The 19,249-nt window shown below is 40.2% G+C and overlaps 1 protein-coding gene across 1 annotated transcript in view; it reads left to right on the top strand.

Annotated features, from left to right (window-relative positions):
* The first annotated feature begins 875 nt into the window (after nt 1-875).
* The window catches only part of IKKbeta (inhibitor of nuclear factor kappa B kinase subunit beta), a 209,273-nt gene continuing 190,899 nt past the window's right edge, over nt 876-19,249 (top strand). Inside the window, exon 1 of the mRNA XM_080282673.1 lies at nt 876-972. The gene's annotated coding sequence lies outside the window, so the exon portion shown is untranslated. The remainder of the gene's footprint in view (nt 973-19,249) is intronic.

The raw sequence follows: 19,249 nt of genomic DNA on the forward strand, positions 1-19,249 counted from the left end.
AGGGGCACCTTGAGAGCGGCTACAGGCTGTCTCCTGACAAAGGTGTTAGCGGCTACAGGCCATCTCCTGATTCCCTCTGGAGCGGCTACAGGCTGTCTCCTGATTCCCTCTGGAGTGGCTACAGGCCGTCTCCTGCAGGAGGGTTGAGTGGCTACAGACCGTCTCGTTAGGGGCACCTTCAGAGCGGCTACAGGCCATCTCCTGTTTTCCTCCAGAGTGGCTGCAGGCCGTCTCCTGTAGGAGGGTTGAGCGGCTACCGGCCGTCTCAGGGGTGCTGACTGGAGCTGGAGTTACAGCTCCACCCTGAAGTTGGTTGGGGACGGCTCGCCCGGAAGATAGTCTTGTATTCCTGCTATGGTGGCGGCGGGCGAGCTCCGGGTCATAGGGGCGCGCGGCCCGGGCGGACTTATGTCGTTGTTGCCCTGAGTCCCGGCGCGCTGTCGGTGCTCCTCGGTGGGCTCCTTCTGGGGGTGCGAGGTCGCCCTCTGTAGCACTATACTGTATTATATATATATATATATATATATATATATATATATATATATATATATATATATATATATGAATGTGTGTGTGTGTGTGTGTGTGTGTAGTTTTTTCCAATACATTATGTTCATTCCATTTCTAAATTGGACAGTGTGTATATTTATAGCACGAGCAAGTCCTTCCCGATTCTGGCATTGCATTCCCTATCATAGGACTGTTCATCTTTTCAGAATACTTAGCGTTATTTGAATGATTTAACAAAACCTGGTAATATGCAAAGCTTTTTCTGGCCTTTTCATAATGCTAGGTAATTTAGCAAAGCGATTATATGTAGACTTTGTATTTTACTGAATTTAAGATTGTCATCTTGAAACAGGAAGTGTAAAACAAGTGCCTATCGAGTCAAAACAGTTCGGGAAAAATCCCTCCTCGTTGCGCTGTTTGTTGTTACCTCGCCAACTTCTGTTCACAGACGAGGACACTTTGGTGAGGTTATTTGCAATGCTTATCATATACTGTCGAGTTCTTGACCCCATATTTTGTAGTAATGCCTATTTCTAACCGTACTGGTGAGTGTAAATGAGGCAACGTTGTTTGTTCATTACGAGAAGTACTATTCTGTCAAAGTATCCTTACCGTTAGGCATTGTAAATATTGTCTGTTAGTACGGAATATGTTTTCTCTTTCCTTTGGACTTGTATATATATCCGTATAGGTTTTGAATATACCACTGCTCAACTTAAGTTTCTTTTAATAGGACTGTCAACTTTCAGTTTCCAAAAATTTTATACATTTGTTGATTCCTGTACCATAATCAAAATATGATTCATTTGCCTTTTGAGCCTTCAGAGATAAATGCACACTTTAAGTAGCAGAAAGCCCTTATAAATTCAATTTGTATTCCACCTATTTGTTTTCTTTATGGTATTTGTCTGACTTTTTAGGGTTGGAAATGACCTTTTCCTGCAGAATTTTCACCCCCTGTAAGTAATATCATGTCCCATAAGCCTTACCTACAGTTATTTGTTTCCAGCATAGTGGAAGAGACTCTAATCTGCCTAGGTTAATTTACTTTTTCTGTTTTCCTTTTTACTACATTCATGGGAGTAAATTATTTTTCTTGATTTTGATTCTCTTGCTTACCTGTCAGTTTCTAGTGGGGTAATAAGTAGTCTTTTTTTTAATGACTCCCAGCTTCATAAGATTATTAGCTTTTTTCAGTAACAGTGTGCTGCACCTATCATATTGAGACTGGGTGCTGTTACTACTTGTTCAGTCAGTTTATTCTAATTTATGAACTGTGTAGAAAACCAGCTTCCTGTGATAGAAATTCTCCAGTGATGAGGCTTTGCTAACTTTAACTATGACCCCATAAATTTGACGTACTCGGAGAGAAGACCTTAGTAAATGGAACGTCTTCAGATCAATGCAATGTTATACACCTCAACCATGTCCCTGTGTTTCCTCAAGTCCTCCAATGGATTTGAGCCAAGTCATATGCATTGGTTTACATATGGAAGATCAGCACTATCTGGGGCGTACTTAGTTGCCCTATTTTGTACTTGGTAAAGGAGTATATCCCTCTTTATTACTAGGGTCTTAAATAAAAGTAACAGTATATCCTTCTCTAAGACCAAGGTCATATAGCTATAAGGGCAACAGTATCTCCTTGTTCATTTATGAAAAGTTCCTTTTAATAATTCCCACCTTGCTATTGACTTAGCTGCTACCATCGTCATATGTGCAGATGATTTGAGGTCTGCTGATATCACTCCTCATTCCTTTTCTGCTTCAGTTTTTGACAGTACTGGCTTGCCCAGTTTATAGTCTGCTCAAGGATTTTTAGTGTCTGTGTTCATAGTTTTGCATTTCCCAGCATTGAAGGTCAGCAGCCACTTTGCACTCCAGTCTTTGAGTCACCATGTCTCTTGCATTACTGACAATTATTTTGTGAAGTGGTAGGTGGGGGTGCTCACCATCCACTCACTTGATGTAGTGCTGCTTCGGGTGTCTGCCCTTTCCTCTTCTGTCTTTTCTTTCATTCATTCTTTCCTCATCCTTCTGCCTTCGGGTGACTTTACACTCCTTCTTCTGTCTTTCTTTCCATCATTCTTTCCTCCTCCTTCTGCTTATGGGTGACTCTAAACTGCGTGACAAGCCAAATGGTTTCCTGTACACCAGGAAACATTTACTATGCTGGGTGGTAACCATACAACCAAATTATGGCACCGGTGGTTTAGTAGGAAATTAATTTGCTCCAGTCAGATTGAGCCTGTGTAGGGGTGGTTGGGGTTTATTGCTCACATAGTGCCACTCAGGGATGAGTGAGGTTGGTCACTCTCATCTTAAATGTCAGGACCAACTTGCCTAGTCCTGGGTTCCTGCGCTTCTCGTGGGTTGACATAGGTTTGGATGATGGTTGGATGGATGGATGGATTTCATTTCTCAATTCCCAGCAGGAGGTTAGGTTAGGTTAAATTGTTAGGTAGTTAGACTAGGTTAGGTTAGGGTTAGTTAAACTGTTAGATTAGGTTAGGGCACGGTAGGTTACGTTCCATTGGGTTTGAATACGTTACTTCGTTAGGTGATGGTGATTTATGTAGGATTAGGTATGGATAGATCATGTTATATGAGGCTAGATTAGAAAATATATCATAGATTATCATCCTTTCATCTAAGTTTTGTAATTCCCAACTTATTGTGAATCGTCATGGAGTACCGTACCAAAAGACACCCAGAATGCCAAGTTGTGAATATTAGTAGCGTTTGCCACTATGTTGAGGAATCAGATAAGAACTGACACAGCGGAACTTTGCCAAAAACAATGGGGAAGCAGATTTAACAAGAACGTTCATTTACAGTACACTACCCAAGAAATACAGTGTGTCCTCGATAAACAAAAGGGATAGGGACCGAAAAAAACTTTCATAATTCGAAATTTTGTATATCGGAACAATTTTCCCCATTGAAATATACATAGAAAGGGGGGAATGTGTCCCAGGACCCCCTCGGATCCCCCACCTAAACTTTACCCCTCCTGTTTTGATGTAAGTAATACCTGTAGAAGTAAGTAATACCTGCAGATGTAGAGAACGAGGTGGCCATTTTCTTGTACATCTCCTATTTCTTGGTCACAGTGCCAACAGTGGAAGCTGCAAGGCCTAAAGCACACCTAATCTCTGAGACTCCTTACCCCTCCTCCTGGCATCTTATTATTTCCAATTTCCTCTCCAAAGTTAGAGTACGGTGCTACTGCTTCTTTGCAGCGGGCTCCCCCAATGCTGGAGATGATGCAGGGTGCTTGGGAGGCATGTCTAACAGTATGAAAAGGTGTAGAGCTGTGAAAGTATCCTCACATACAACAAAGCTGCAATTGCCATCAAAACATGGACAATTCCCCGTCAGGACAATTCGCACCCAAGATGATTCCCTGTTATTCTATAAATATATTTAATACTATAATAACTAATTTCATGGGGAACTATCAGCAGCATAGGCCTTGGATATTATTTATAATTTGCACTTGTAATCAGTAAATAACTTGCTTCTGCCTTGCTGTAGTCGACTTCAAATTATAATCTGGCATCTTCCATAGCTGTCTTCAGTAATTTTTACTGTAATTTTTGGATGCAGTAGGTTGAGATTGATTGATCTGCTGAGAATGTTTACTTAATATGAAGATTATTCGTATAATTTTAGAGTATGTCGATCATTCACTTGAGGTTGTCAGGCATTTATATAAATGCCAGTGTCTCATATGTAGCTTGATATTAAACGATGAAGTGAAACATCCTACGTCACCTGATTCACATTTTAATATACAGTGGAATCTTGAATTTCAATGAGCATGGGTACCGAAAAAAATGCATTGAAATTCAGATCATCGAAATTTAAATTGAACTTCTTATGGGAAAAATTAGTTTGGGTCCGGGGCCTCCCACCATCACTAAGAAAATTCATGATTATTAGTTTGGGTCTGGGGCCTCCCAACATTACTAAGAAAAATCATGATTTTTTGCCCACATTTCCTGTAAACTTTATGAACTATAATTGTGTTTAAGTAACTGTAGTTCTGCATTGTATTGCCATACTGTACTGTAGTGTAGAATACGGCAAAATTTGTTGCAGTTTGTCAGTTCCTGTCACAGTCTTTATTACAGTAGTTACAGGACACTGTACAGTACTAACCTTGGGTTATGGAACATTATCACTTCTCTGGCTGGTGTTGGTGGTGTGTGGCAGGGGTGGACTACTTAGTTGAAGAAGCCTCCTCTGTGGAGGTATCCAACCCGAATCCCCCAAAATGAAAATCATCCTTGAGTATCTGGACATCTGCAGTGTCAGCGTCTTCCTCCTCACCCTCTTGGATGGTTATATCTTGCAACACCCTAGTAATTGGCCTGAAGAAGGTGATGATCTTTGACTGTTTCTGCTTATGAAGTCCCCGAGAGCATCGAAATACGCGATTTTGAATCGAAAAGTGAGGTACGTGGACCACTCCAAAACGCATTGAAATTCGAATCATCGAATTCTAAACCGTCAAAATTTGAGATTCCACTTTGCTGTATTTATATTTTTTTCCATTAATTCCAACTATTTGATGCCATATTTTACGTTTATTATAAAAAGGATGATCCACCATCACCTCTATAACTCATATAACTTGATAACTAATATACCTGCTAAATTAACTGATTCTGGTATGTAAATAAACGACAGGGAATCGTCCTGATGGTGAATTGTCCCAAAACTGTGGACTCAGCTGAGAAGTGCGCGAACAGCTGTTTACCAGAGAGGGGTTAGTTCGCTTCCTCGTCACAAGAGAGCGCCCATTTTCAATTTTTCATATTTCCTTTCGTTTCGTGTTTCATATAATCGAGACAGATACTTTCTTATTGTGGAATTTGTCCTCTATTCATTGCTTTCTTAACATCAAAAATTCATACTTCGGGTTTTCGTTTATCAAGGACTGACTATATAAAGAAAAATATAACAGACTGTCAGGAAGAAGAAGAAATGATTTGATAAGGTGCCTCTACTGCTAAAAGTAAAGCATATGTTTACCCATTCAGTTTTTGTTAATTAAACTTGTTTATGATGCCTCTTTTATTGAGCTTTATGTCACCCCACTTAAAAAATTACATTCTTATTAATAAAACCCTTAGACCCCTTGTATTGCATTTGGAGTGCAGATTCTCATAAATTAGCTGTTTCAGGAAATACAGATACAGTAATCCCTCATTTATCTGGACATAATAGAGCCAAAAACATGTCTGGGTAGTGGCAACATCGGGATAATGAACTCTGTTCCCATACTGTACCCAGACCCTACCTATACCCAACCTCTAACCTATATGTAACCTATTTGTACAGTACCTGTGCTTAATTTGGCAGTGTTTCCAGTCATTCAGGCATATTTAGACATCAGATCACACATAGGAATATCTGAAATAGTGCTGAACACCAAGAAAACAATGCAGAAAAAACACTGAAAACCAAAAAACACCCCACCAGTACACTACTGTATGTAGTCCTACCTTATTTTGGCAGTGCTTTCTGGTCATTCTGCCATATTTAGACATCAAAACACACATAGGAATATCCAGAGTAATGCTAAGCACCAAGAAAACCATGCAGAAAAACCACTGAAAACCAAAAAACACCCTACCTATGCACTACTGTATGTACAGTACCCCTCCTTATTTTGGCAGTGTTTTCCGGTCATTTTGCCATATTGTTTACATCAAAACATTCATAGGATTATCCAAAATAATTTTCAACACCAAGAAAATCATGAAAAAAAAAACATCGAAAACCAAAAAACATCCTACCTATACACTGCTGTATGTACATTACATTCCCTAATTTTGACACTTTTCCAGTCAATCTGCCATATTGAGACATCAAAACAGACATAGGATTATCTATAATAATGCTAAACATCAAGAAAACAATGCATAAAAAACAAAAAGCCACAAAAAACCTGAAGACAGTTTGAAAATCAGTTATCTGTAATGAGTGATTGTTCCCGGGGCCCAAAAAAATTCCACGGCCAAACATGCCATCAGAAATTGATTATATTGGTGTAAATTTATCGCATCATCTTCATTGGTGTTTATACAATAAGATAAGATAATAAAAAATACAGTACATAAAACTGATACGTAAAAGTACAGCAATACAGTGAGAATAGTGTTCAGGAGTAAAACTTACCTTCATATTACTTCCCACCATCCTAGTGCAAAATTTTGCTAGTACCCTGCATGGGTTAAGCATAGATTTTAGATGCAGAATTTCATGAGCTTTCGCGTGGATTTTGCAGAATTTTGAGACGACCAGTAGTGGTTGAATAAATAGCAGAAAGATTTAAAAACTCATGAGTCAGTGTTACCACCACAGAGGAGGGTAGGGAATAAGGGAGTGAGGGGGAGCCGGGAGGGTATGGAGGAGGGACGAGAGGGGGGAGAAGCGAGGCTGTGGACAAGATTTTCACCCTTCTGTCAGGAGGCGGACGGGTTCTTTTACTGTACATTTACTCGTGGCTTGTGGTCTTAGATGCTGAGTGGCCATGCGAAACCGAAACACAACTCATTGTGACTGGGCGACTTTGAATGTTAGGGAGAGAGGCAGACGGACGCTGTTGCCGAACATGTACAGGTACTCGTGACTTGCAGTCCATGTTCGATGGTGGTGGTAGTTGGGAAAGACTTAGCCCAGTGACCGGGCTAAATTGAATGTTTGGTAGGGAGGCGGATGGCCTGTGTCACTGAACGTGTGCTCATGGCGTGTGGTCTGTGTTCAGTGGTGGTGGCAGCTGGGAAAGACTTAGCCCGGTGGCCGCACAACATTGGACTTTCGATGGGGATGTGTATGAACGTTTTGACAACGCTTGCGGGCTACAGTCATATAGGCAGTTCGCAACTTACGAAAATAATTAGTTCTTAACCCTTTTAGGTCTCCTGGCCACTATAGTGGCTTTCTCGGTAGAGGTCTCCTAGCCACTCTCGTGGCAGCATATTTAGGCATGAATGAAAACTGTTGAATGAGGCTGGTGAATGAAATAAGGATACGAGCCACTCCTCAGACCCCTCTGCTTCTACCAGGCATGTGCAGATCACAATGTTTTAGTTTACACAGTCTGGGAAGAGCTAATTATGGTGGGGGGTTGGGTTTCACTTATTGGTTTTATTATACTGTTGATATGGCAATATTTTTTACTATTTTGGTATCAGACATTTCATTTAGCAAAAGAATATTGTTTGCAATATATTTTTACTGCTCTGGAGGATATATAGTACACCCCCCAATTGACCCCTCGCTCTCTTTCACCTCCCTCATCTCTTTCATATCCCCCTTCCTCCACCCTCCTACCTCCCACCGATCCTTCATCCCTCTACCTCCCACCCTCCACTCTCCCTCCAATCCCCCACCCCCTACTTACTCCACTCTCCTACCTCCCACCGATCCCCCACCCCCTCCCACCCTCCACCCTCCACTCTCCCTCCTATCCCCCACCCCCTGCCTCCCGCCTACTCACATAGCTGCCACTCACAGGCAAGCAAGAGATTTCCGGTTTGTATGTCTCAATATTTATTAATATCGTGGGTGTTAGAGTGTCTGATTGAGGGAAAATAAATACAGATTTATGATTTTAGGTTTCTAAGGTTGTTTCTATAGCCTTTTATACAAGTACCATGCATTTATTTGTTACCAGGTGGACATACACGTGCAGTGATTGCTGCCTTTTTCAATGACAAATGAATGTTAGTGTCTCCTTACTTTTTTCTGATTTATATTTCATGAGTTTCTCACATTTCCTGGTTATACTTATAACACTGTCAATTTTGAGAAATAATAAATATTTGATCACTATCTCTACTGCCGCCTGTAAGTACAGAGCATGATATAGTTAGCAACAATAAAATAAAAATACGTACATACAAAAGGCAAGCTCGTAGGTTTACCTCCATGTCCTCATCCCCACAGCCTTGGACAGTACTAAGCAAAATAAGAGCAAAGTAAAATAAATTAGTAGTAACTAGTAAGTGATAGTTTTATAAGGATCGTGTAACTGTTTACACTCAATCCTCGTAAACCGCGTGTTTATAAACCATGGATTCGTAATCCGCGGCAAAGTGGCTGTCAGACTGCCAGCACCCTTAAACTGCTGTTAAGTCACGAAAATTGCGGATCTAGGCACCGAAGTGAGCCTTTTCCGAGGAGAATCATAAACTGCGACATTCAGTTTGATAACCGCGACCCAACAACCAATCACCACCCGTCCCTGGTGGCAAGTGTGCATACTAATGCCACCATGTTGTTGTTCTGCCCGCCAACCCGCACAGCAGAGCATCACTGTGCGGTGTGAGAGCTACCTGCCTTTTTTTGTGCACTTTCCCCCCACCTCCTACCTTCCATGGCCCCTCCCGAACCCCTGAAGAAGCACTCCAAGCCCTGTGGCATCAAGAAGCAGCTTCCGTTGTCGTACAGTCAACGTTTGGAGCTCATTTGTCGTGTTGAGAAGGGAGAGAAGTTTGCAAGCCTGGCGAAAGAATATGGGAGGAACGAGTTGACCATAAGGATGATCTACAAAACCAGGGAGAAACCAAAACAAAACCAGGCAGACTTTGAGGGCTTCCTGAGGGAGGCTGAGGTGCTGGAGCAGGGAGAACAGCATGAGGGAGCACCCCCACCTCATTCTGAGAGGTTCTAAGTTCTTCCCAACACCACCCCACTTCATTCACTTAATATCGTCATAGGATTAAGATGAGATCCCTTAACCTTGCTTATTTCTATTAAATACATGCACTGAATATTCCTAAATTTGTATGTTTGTGTTTGGTAGTGCCTAGATAGGTGTAGGTAGGGTGCTTTGGGGGATGGTTGGCCAAATTCCAGACCCTAATTAATTTTCCACATAAGAATTATTATTTATAAACTGCGGAATTTGTAATCCGCGGCAGTGGTCCAGATCCAGATTGCCGCGGTTTACGAGGATTGAGTGTAGTTTGTTGTTTGTAAAGAAAACATCTGAAGACTCATTCACAAATCATGTGAGATATAATGTACATATACTAGTGGACTGTTTTTTATGGATAACATGGAAACAAACAATGCAATTATGTCACTTACTAACCAAGAAATCACCTACCCACTGAGATGGCAATACTCACAACGCTCCCACACACCACTTGCTACGCAACTCCCCCTCATTTTTGCAGCACTTGTATGATGAGTAGAGCTCTAATGTTTTATGGGCAGATGTGTATTACTTCCTTGTGCATGAATATGATATTTTTTTCTTTATTTGCAAACCTTGACTTAAAAAAAAAAAAACCTCTGTCAAACTGACCTTGGGACCTGGAAGGGTTAAAGGTCTTTCACTAGTCGTTGTTGTTGTTTTTTTTTTTCGTAAGTCCATCTCTCTCTCTCTCTCTCTCTTTTCCCCCAGATTAAAGCCCATTATTGTCTCCACTCTTCCACTTATCCCCTACCCTTCCCTCACTTCCTTGTCAGTGTCTTCACCTGACTTCATCCTTCCTTGCTATGACTGACCCCCCCCCCCACACAATTTTTTTCATATCTGCAGATTGTTTTCCTTCATACTTATGCTGGAGGTTCGTTGAGAGCGATTGGACGAACACGCAACTTTGACCATTCAGTACAGTGGTGGACGGACATTTTAGCTCTAGTTGTGGGTTATGGACTACTTCCTGCTCACGGCTCAAGCCCAACTGCCACGATATCAAGTGTTTGAACATGTCGGCTGGCCGGCTGAATTTCTCAGGGACTTTTACATCTGGATAATAGCAAGTAAATTCAGATAATGATTTAATAGAGTTAAGGTCCAACATCCGGATAATGAACACATCCAGATACTGAACGTCCAGATAAATGAGGGACTTCTATACTCCCAGACGACCTACGGAAGAGGCCATCATAAAAGGTCAGTTATGTTACCATTGGTGGTGGTTTATCTCTTATAGCCTATCTTAAATACAGTGAATGATCAATATAACAAATTCCACATTGCAAAAATTGTGATACAGCTGAAGGAATGATACCAGCATTGTAATGGAATCATAATTTATCTATTGCCAGACGCCTTAATCCCGTTTGGGGTGGCCACAAACAAATCGCCTCCAAGTCGCCCTGTCCCCCGCCATTTCACTGCCCTGCTCCCAACTCACACCCCCCCTCTCTCATATACCTCTCCACCCCATCCCTCCATCTCATCCTTGGCCTCCCCCTCCCTCTTCCCCCCTCCACCTCACTCACATACACTCTCTTCGTCAGTCTTTCACCCTCCATCCTCTCCACATGGCCAAACCACCTCAGTGTGTTCCTCATAATGCTTCCTATCACATCCACATCCATGCCACAACGCTCCTTTATATCCTCATTCGTCAGCCTGTCTCTCCATGTGACTCCACAGGCTCCTTTTAAATAACTCATTTCCACTGCTCTCACTCTTGACTTGTGTCCTTCCAACAACGTCCAAGCTTCACTTCCGTACGTTAGAGTTGATATCACAATACTGTCATGTAGTAACTTTTTCACTTCCATGCTCACTTCCCTGTTTCTTATGACTGCTTTCAAAGAACTAGCAACCTTTCTTCCCTGCTGTACCCTTTCAAGCACTTCACCCTCCAAACCTCCATCCTTACTCATCACACTACCCAAGTGCTTAAACGTACTCACATTTTCCAATTCCTCACCATCCAACTTCGCTGTACATTCACTGACTTCACCTCTCTCAAAGACCATCACTTTACTCTTCCCTACATTCACCTTTAGATTCTGTTTCTTACACACTCTCCCAAACTCATCCACCAAGCCTTGCAGCTCCCCTTCGTCTTCACTCAACAACACAGTATCATCTGCAAACAACAGTACTTGGAGTTTCCAAAAACTATCCTCTCTCACCAGGGCCACTCCAACATCCACTACCCTACCTTGTACCTCTTTTATTAAAATGATTATGAAATGACAAAGATTAGGATGAATCCTCAAATTAATGTAAAGGGAACATGTAACATGATGTGATATTGCAAAGTTTTGGCATCACATAGCTCAGTTTAGTGGAGAAATGCCATGAAGGTGAACAGTTTGCCAAGTGAATTGGGCAACGTTCAGTTTGTTATGGTACCTTATATCCTCATCTGGTACAGATGGCTTTGTAGCACATCTTCCCTTGTAATTACAGTAGTCCCTCATTTATCCGGACGCTCAGTATCCGGACGTGTTCATTATCCGGACACTCAGTATCTGAACGTTTTCATTATTCGGATGCTGGACCTTGGCTTTATTAAACCATTATCCGAATTTCCTTGCTATTATCTGGACATAAAAGTCCCTGAGAACTTCAGCCTGCCAGTCAACATATTCATACATTCGGTATCGTGGCCACTGGGCTCGAGCAGTGAGTAGGAAGTACAGGTAGTTTGTAACCCTCAACCAGAGCTAAAATGTCTGTCCACCCCTGTACTCAATGGTCAAAGTCGCACGCTCATCTTATCACTTCCAACGAATCTCCAGCACCCGAGTAATACGATTGTAACCCGTAAGCGGTGTCAAAACGCCCATATACATTCCCCACTGAATGTCTAGCATCACATTGCCATGGGGGTTAAGTCTTTCCCAACTGCCACCTCCATCGAACACGAGTACTGGTACATGTTCGGCGACAGCGGCTGTCTGCCTCTCTACTGAAGGTCGAAAGTTTCCCGGTTACGGTGAGTTGTGTTTCCACATGGCCACTCGGTGTCTAACAGACCACAAGCCATGAGTAAATGTATGGCAAAAGCACCTGTTTGCCTGTTGACAGAAGGAGGAGAAACTCTCTCTCCCGTCCCTGCTTCATACCCTCCTGGCTCTCCCCTCACTCCCTCAGTCCTTACCCTCCTCCCTGATGATAACACTGACTCATAAGTTTTCAATTTTTTTTTCGATTTATTTGACTACTATTGGTCGTATCAATATCCCACAGTAACCACAAGAAAGCTCATGAAATTCTGCATCTAGACACATACTTAACTTTTGGAAGGTGCTGGCAAAATTTTACACTAGGATGGTGGGAAGCTATATGAAAGTACCGGTAAGTGTTACAGTACTCATGAATGCTTTATTCATGGTGAATTTGTGTACTTTTACTTATCAGTTTTATGCATTTTTATTAGCTTATCTAATAGTATAAACATCAGCGAAGATGATGGTATACCATTTATACCAATATAACCAATTTCCCATGGTATATTTGGCCGTGGAATTTTTTTTGAGCCCTGTGAGTAATCACTCATCACAGACAACAGATTTTCAAACATTTGTCAGTTTTTTTCGTGGATGTTTGTTGTTTATGCATTGTTTTCATGATACTTAGCATTAATATGGATAATCCTATGTGTGTTTTGATGTCTAAATATGACAGAATGACCGGAAAACAGTCCCAAAATCAGGAGGGGTACTGTACATACAGGACAGTAGTGTATAGGTCAGGTGTTTTTTGGTTTTCAGTGTTTTTTTTTTCATGGTTTTCTTGGTGTTTAGCATTACTTTGGATATTCCTATGTGTGTTTTGATGTCTCAATATGGCAAACAACCTGAAAACAGTGCCAAAATTAGGAGGGTATTGTACATACAGTCATGTTCTGCATAAGTCGGGTGTTTATGTTTTTCAGTGTTTTTTTTTCATGGTTTTCTTGGTGTTTAGCATTACTTTAGATATTCCTATGTGTGTTTTAATGTCTAAATATGGCAGATTGACCTGAAAACAGTGCCAAAATTAGGAGGAGTACTCTGGGTGAGGCGGTAGCTCAGTCGGTAGAGAGGTGGCCTGCAGTCCTACCAGACCCAGATTCAGATCCCCGCTGGGGGAGGGAACAGTTTAGGGATTTGAATTTAGTAAATGCAGACTATACTGATCTACCAGAAGACCCGCTGACATGTTGTAAAAACACCCCCGCTAATACCAATACACCAGTCCTGTATGAGACAGTCCTAGCATGTATTCAATGTGGACGGTGGGCGTTAGCGCCGAAGTGGTGACATGTAGAGGTGTATGGTATGTAGGAGGACTACTGGGCCTTGGGAGCAAGCTGTGAAGCCTATGCCCAGGGTTGGACACATTAAAAAAAAAAAAAAAAAAAAAAAAAAAAATTGTGTATAGGTTGGGTGTTTTTTGGTTTTCAGTTTTTCTTTTTCATGGTTTTCTTGGTGTTATAGCATTACTTTGGATAATCCAATGTGTTTTGATTTCTAAATACAGCAGATTGACCTGAGAACAGTGCTAAAATTATGAGGGGTACTGCATATACAGTCAGGTGTTTTTTGGTTTTCACTGTTTATTTTCCACGGTTTTCTTGGTGTTTAGCATTGCTTTGGATACCAAGGTATTCTTATGTGTGTTTTGATGTCTAAATATGGCAGATTGACCTGAAAACAATGCCATAATTAGGATGGGTACTGTACATACAGTGGAGCATGGGTGGAGTGTTTCTTGGTATTCTTTCTTTCTTTTTTTTTTTTTTTTTACATGGTTTTCTTGGTGTTGAAAATTATTTTTGATAATCCAGTACTTGGATGGGTGACCGCCTGGGAACACCAGATGCTGTTGGCATCCCTACGTCAAGTGGGGTTGGTGGAGGTTTAGTGCCCCTCCCTGTAAAACAATTAACTCTAAGCCCTTGGCCACCCTGTCTGGGATACATGGCGTCTGGCAATGGATGGATGGATGTTTTGTCAAAATATGGCAGAATGACCTGGAAACAGTGCCAAAATAAGGAGGGGTATTGTACATACAGTAGTGTTAGGTAGGGTGTTTTTTGGTGTTCAGTGTTTTTTCTGCATGGTTTTCTTGGTGTTTAGCATTACTTTGGATATTCCTATGTGTGTATTGATGTCTAAATATGCCTGAATGACTGGAATGCAGTGCCAAAGTAAGCGTAGGTGCTGTACAAAGAGGTTAGGTATTGGTTGGAGGTGGGTATAGGTAGGGTCTGGGTATGGTAGGGGAATAGTGTTCATTATCCAGATGGTACCACTACCCAGACATGCCTTTGGCTCTGTTATGTGCAGATAAATGAGGGATTACTGTAATTTCCGTACTACATGTTAATGTTCTCTTGTAGGCTAACTCTTTTATACTGTAACTTGTAATACTGTACTTTTATAAACGTAGTTTCCATTGGTGTACAATAAGATATTATAAAGGAATAGAGAGAAAAAAAATGGCTGTGGAAGAGGAGTTTGAAAGTACAGTACAGTAAATCTTCGTTATAACAGATTAATGCCAGGTTCATTTAAACCAATAGAGTGTTGTGTCCTGGTGTCTTCCCTCCTCCTCCCCGGAGGTGGAATGTCAAGCATGTTTAATAATAAACGAGTACAGTAGCATATTGTAGTACTAAAAATGAAAACTCTATCCATTTGACATTAACATGCCCCATAATTTCGGCCTTTTGCAGCATGTTTCACATCCATGCCATGGCACTTCTGCTTGACTAATACAGTATTACTTCAGTCTGTTATTACTACTCAACAGTCATGATGGGGAGAGGGCATTTTGAGGCCAAATTGGAGTAAAAAGGGTAGGAAACACACGTAGTGTACACTGTGACAGTATAGATGGATGTATGCACTAAAACCAACAAATAAAATCTGAAAATCATCAAAAATAAGTCTGGAACAAAATCAGACTAAGTAATCTGCACCTCAGCATGACAATGTTCGCTCCACCTATGACCAAAACACATTAATCTAAGTCAAAAAACAGTTTATAAAGATGAGTGGATATTTCTACCCCCATCACTATGCCAGGGTATTGTATCTCGTGGTCTACCTGTATATATTGGTCTACCTGTATATATATACATATATATATATCTATATATATATATCTATATCTACATATATATATATATATATATATATATATATATATATATATATATATATACAGTAATCCCTCTAATATCCGAACGCCCAATATCCGAACATCCCCACTAACCGGACATAATCGTCCTGGGATCCAGTATTCCCAAAATGGGCTAAAAACCGCAAAAAATTTGGAAGAAATTCTGACTTTTTTCCCACCCGTAATTTGAAATTGCCGCCTGGCACCGAACAGCTGTTACACCATGATCCCTTCACCCCTTCCTTCCTCCCCCCTCCCCCCTCCCCTGTCAGGGTTGCCATTTGGTATTTTTCATTACCAAGTGTGGGCCAATTTGGTAATGAAAAATTTGTTTGGTAATGAATCAGAATAATGCATTACCAAATGGATTTTTCACATGTATGAGGATACACAGGATGGAGATTGTGGATTGTTTGCTCTCTCTGATTAATCTGCTACCCTACATAGTGTGGAAATAATCAACATGGTGTTAATTATAAAGAGAGTGATTACATGTATTTCCACTTGTATATATAATTAGTGAAGAAGAAATTCTAGCTTTACAAATTTGGTAATGGAAAGTTAAATTTGGTAATGAAAGTTGAGGAGATTGGTAGTGTGGCTGTTGCGATCTGGCAACTCTGTTACCCCGCCATCATCAACAGTCACAGCCTAACTCTTGATCGAGAGCAGATGCTCATAGCAGTGCAAGCCACAGGTGCTTGTTTTTTGTGAATAAACAGTGAATAAACTGCAATACCTCACCACTAGAACACACAGGAATTTACAATGTTGTGCAGTGTTAAGAAATTAGAATTTAGAGTGCAGAGGATTAACTGTGGACTGCAAACTGGCAGTTCAAACCAGTCCAGGAGCCAGGGACTTGTAAGTACCCAGAATGTTTAATATTGTATAAATTCACCTCTAAAACCTCATTTTATGGTTCTTTTGCATTTATTTCAGTCTTTTATGCCCCTTATTGGTGTGATTTGGATCTTAAATAGGTGCAGTGCATATCCAGAGGGAGTTGTATAGGTGTTTCTCTGAGTTAGGGTCCATAAGGACAAGTCCATAAGCTGGGGCCCGATATCCGGACAGGACCACTATCCAGACCTGCCTATGGCTCTATTATGTCGGATGTTGGAGGAATTACTGACATATATATATCTCTATCTATCTATCTATCTATCTATATATATATATAGACACACACACACACACACACACACACACACACACACACACACACACACACACACACACAGAGGCAGTCAAAGGAGGCAGACGTGCGACATCGGGGCTCCGTACCGGACCAACACGGCCAGTGGCATTACCTAAATTAGTATCTTTGAATGAGTCAAGCTCTGTACCAGGTTAGACTAAATGATTTTTCATTATTAAAAGGAAAAAAATAATCCAGAGTTTAAACAAGACTTGTTCAGACAGAAAAAAAACAGTACCACGAGGAAAAAAAAAATGCGCTGAGTCATCTGGGTTTGTTTAGACTACAGCAACACGGGGAAAGTGTACATACTGTGTAAGTACATACTCTGTTCTTTTAGTATTGCAAAATGGATACATACTTCAGTAAAACAAATTTGGAAAAGAAAAGGGATAAAAGTAAAAATCAAAATGATGATTTCTACCAAGAACTGGTCGAAGTGGAGACTCACAATAGACTGGTTGAACGTGTACACAAACTAGAAATGGCTTTCAAAAATGAAATTGATGAAATAAAGAAGCAAATGCACTTGCAAAAGGAAGAGATAGAAAAACTAGGAAGGGAGGCCAATAAGAAAGACATAACCATCAGTGAACTAACAGTGGAATTGAGTATGCTTAGGAAGAAAGTGAGTGAAATGGCAAGTACAGTAGTCAATCACGAGAGTGTTGTGGAAGAGTTCAAAAATGACACAGAGACAATTAGGCAAGCAAGCAGTCTTATGGACCAGAGCAGTGATATCGAGGAGAAGATAACACAGGTGAATGAAGCTGTGCAAAGCTACAAAAATGATGTAGAAACCACGTATGCTGAAATGGTGAAAGTAAAGAAAGACTTAGAAACAAGGGTGGAGGAAAAAAGCATTAAAAAGGAAGTGAAAAGAATAATCCAAAGCAATCCAAAGTTAGTCAGAGATTCAGTAGAGATAAACAAGTCTATAGTAATCTCTGGTATAGAAAAGGAAGAAGTAAAAAACAAGATCACAAGAGACAAAAAGGAGATGGCAAATGTAATGAGCTTACTGAAAGAAGTATCAGAGGAAATCTGTAGTAAAGACATAGAGGAACACAAAAGGTTAGGGAAATAAGAGAAAAGCAAGACAAGACCTCTAAAGGTGACTTTCCAGAGTGTAAACACTGTGGAAGAGATACTAAAAAATGCAAAGAATCTTATGGAAAAAGAGGAGTTCAAAAATGTATGGATAAAAAGATGCCTAACACAAGAGGAACTGGAATTACTGAAAGAGAAAAGGGAGGAAGCAAAAATAAAAAATGAGGGAAGATCAGAAGAGGAGAAGAAGAAATTTTTTTACAAAGTAATAGGATTGCAGGTACGAAAGTGGTACACAAACAGGATGGAAGAAAAAGGAGGAAGGTAGTAGAACCATGTCATGACAAGTATATAAACAAGATGATAAAGTTGATGTACTCAAATGTGGATGGAATGGTATCAAAATTACTAGAGATGAATGATTATGTCAGAGAAAATGAACCACAAATAATATGCCTAACTGAAACAAAATTAACACCAAGGATATCCAGTGACATACTAAACTTAGAGGAATACAATATATGGAGAAGAGACAGAAATTTAAAAAGGAGGAGGAATTATAATATTAACTAAGAAAAATCTAAAAGTCAATGAAATAAAACTAGATATACCATCACAAGTAGAACTGATTGCAGTAGAGATCAACACATCTGAAGGTAAAGTAATTGTAGCCAATTTGTACATGCCACCCAGATCAAACACATGGGAAAGAGACGAATATGAGGACCTGGCAGAGAGTACAATTAGGAGTATAAGATCATTACTACAAAAAATGGAAGAGAAATCGGAAAGAATTATACTAACTGGGGACTTCAATACAAATATAAATTGGAATACTCTAGATATAAATAGCCAAGAAAGCTGTTGGGACCAAAAGCTCCTGGATCTCGTACAAGAGTTTTTCTTAATGCAACATATGAGGGAAACCACCAGAAAAAGAGGACTTGATGTACCTTCAGTGCTAGATCTAATATTTACTAGGCAGGAAAATGATATTGACAGTTTAATATATCATCCTCCACTCGGCAGAAGCGATCATGCAGTACTAAATTATAACTTCAGGATAGCATATGACATAGTAAACAGCAATGACAGTTACAAAAAGAGCCTAAACTATAAAAAAGGAAATTATCAAGACCTAAAGAAGTATTTCTTAGAAGTTGATTGGGAAAATGAGCTTAGAGGACAAGATTTAAATGCTGTATATAAAAAATTCTGTGAATTTTATGAAATAGGAGTCCAGAAGTACATCCCACAGCACAAAGAAGCAGATAAGAAAATACAGAAATGGTTCAATACAGAATGTAAAAAATCAAAAGAAAAAAGAGATTTGTTGTGGAATAGATACAGAAGACACAATAGTGAAAGGGTGTATAATAATTACAAACAGGCAAGAATTGACTATAGAAGAATAAGGAGGGAAGCCCAAAAACAGTTTGAGGAGGATATAATAAATAAAAGTAGTGATCAACCAAAGCTGTTTTACAGTTATATCAGAAGCAAAACCAAAGTAAAAGATATAATACAATCCATTACGGACGAGGGAATCACTTATACACAAGAGAAAGATATTTGTGAAGCACTAAATAAGAATTTCCAAT

This window comes from Coenobita brevimanus, chromosome 94, assembly GCF_032717465.1.
Source record: "Coenobita brevimanus isolate Jiangsu-jjx chromosome 94, ASM3271746v2, whole genome shotgun sequence".
In the NCBI taxonomy this organism is placed as follows: domain Eukaryota; kingdom Metazoa; phylum Arthropoda; class Malacostraca; order Decapoda; family Coenobitidae; genus Coenobita; species Coenobita brevimanus.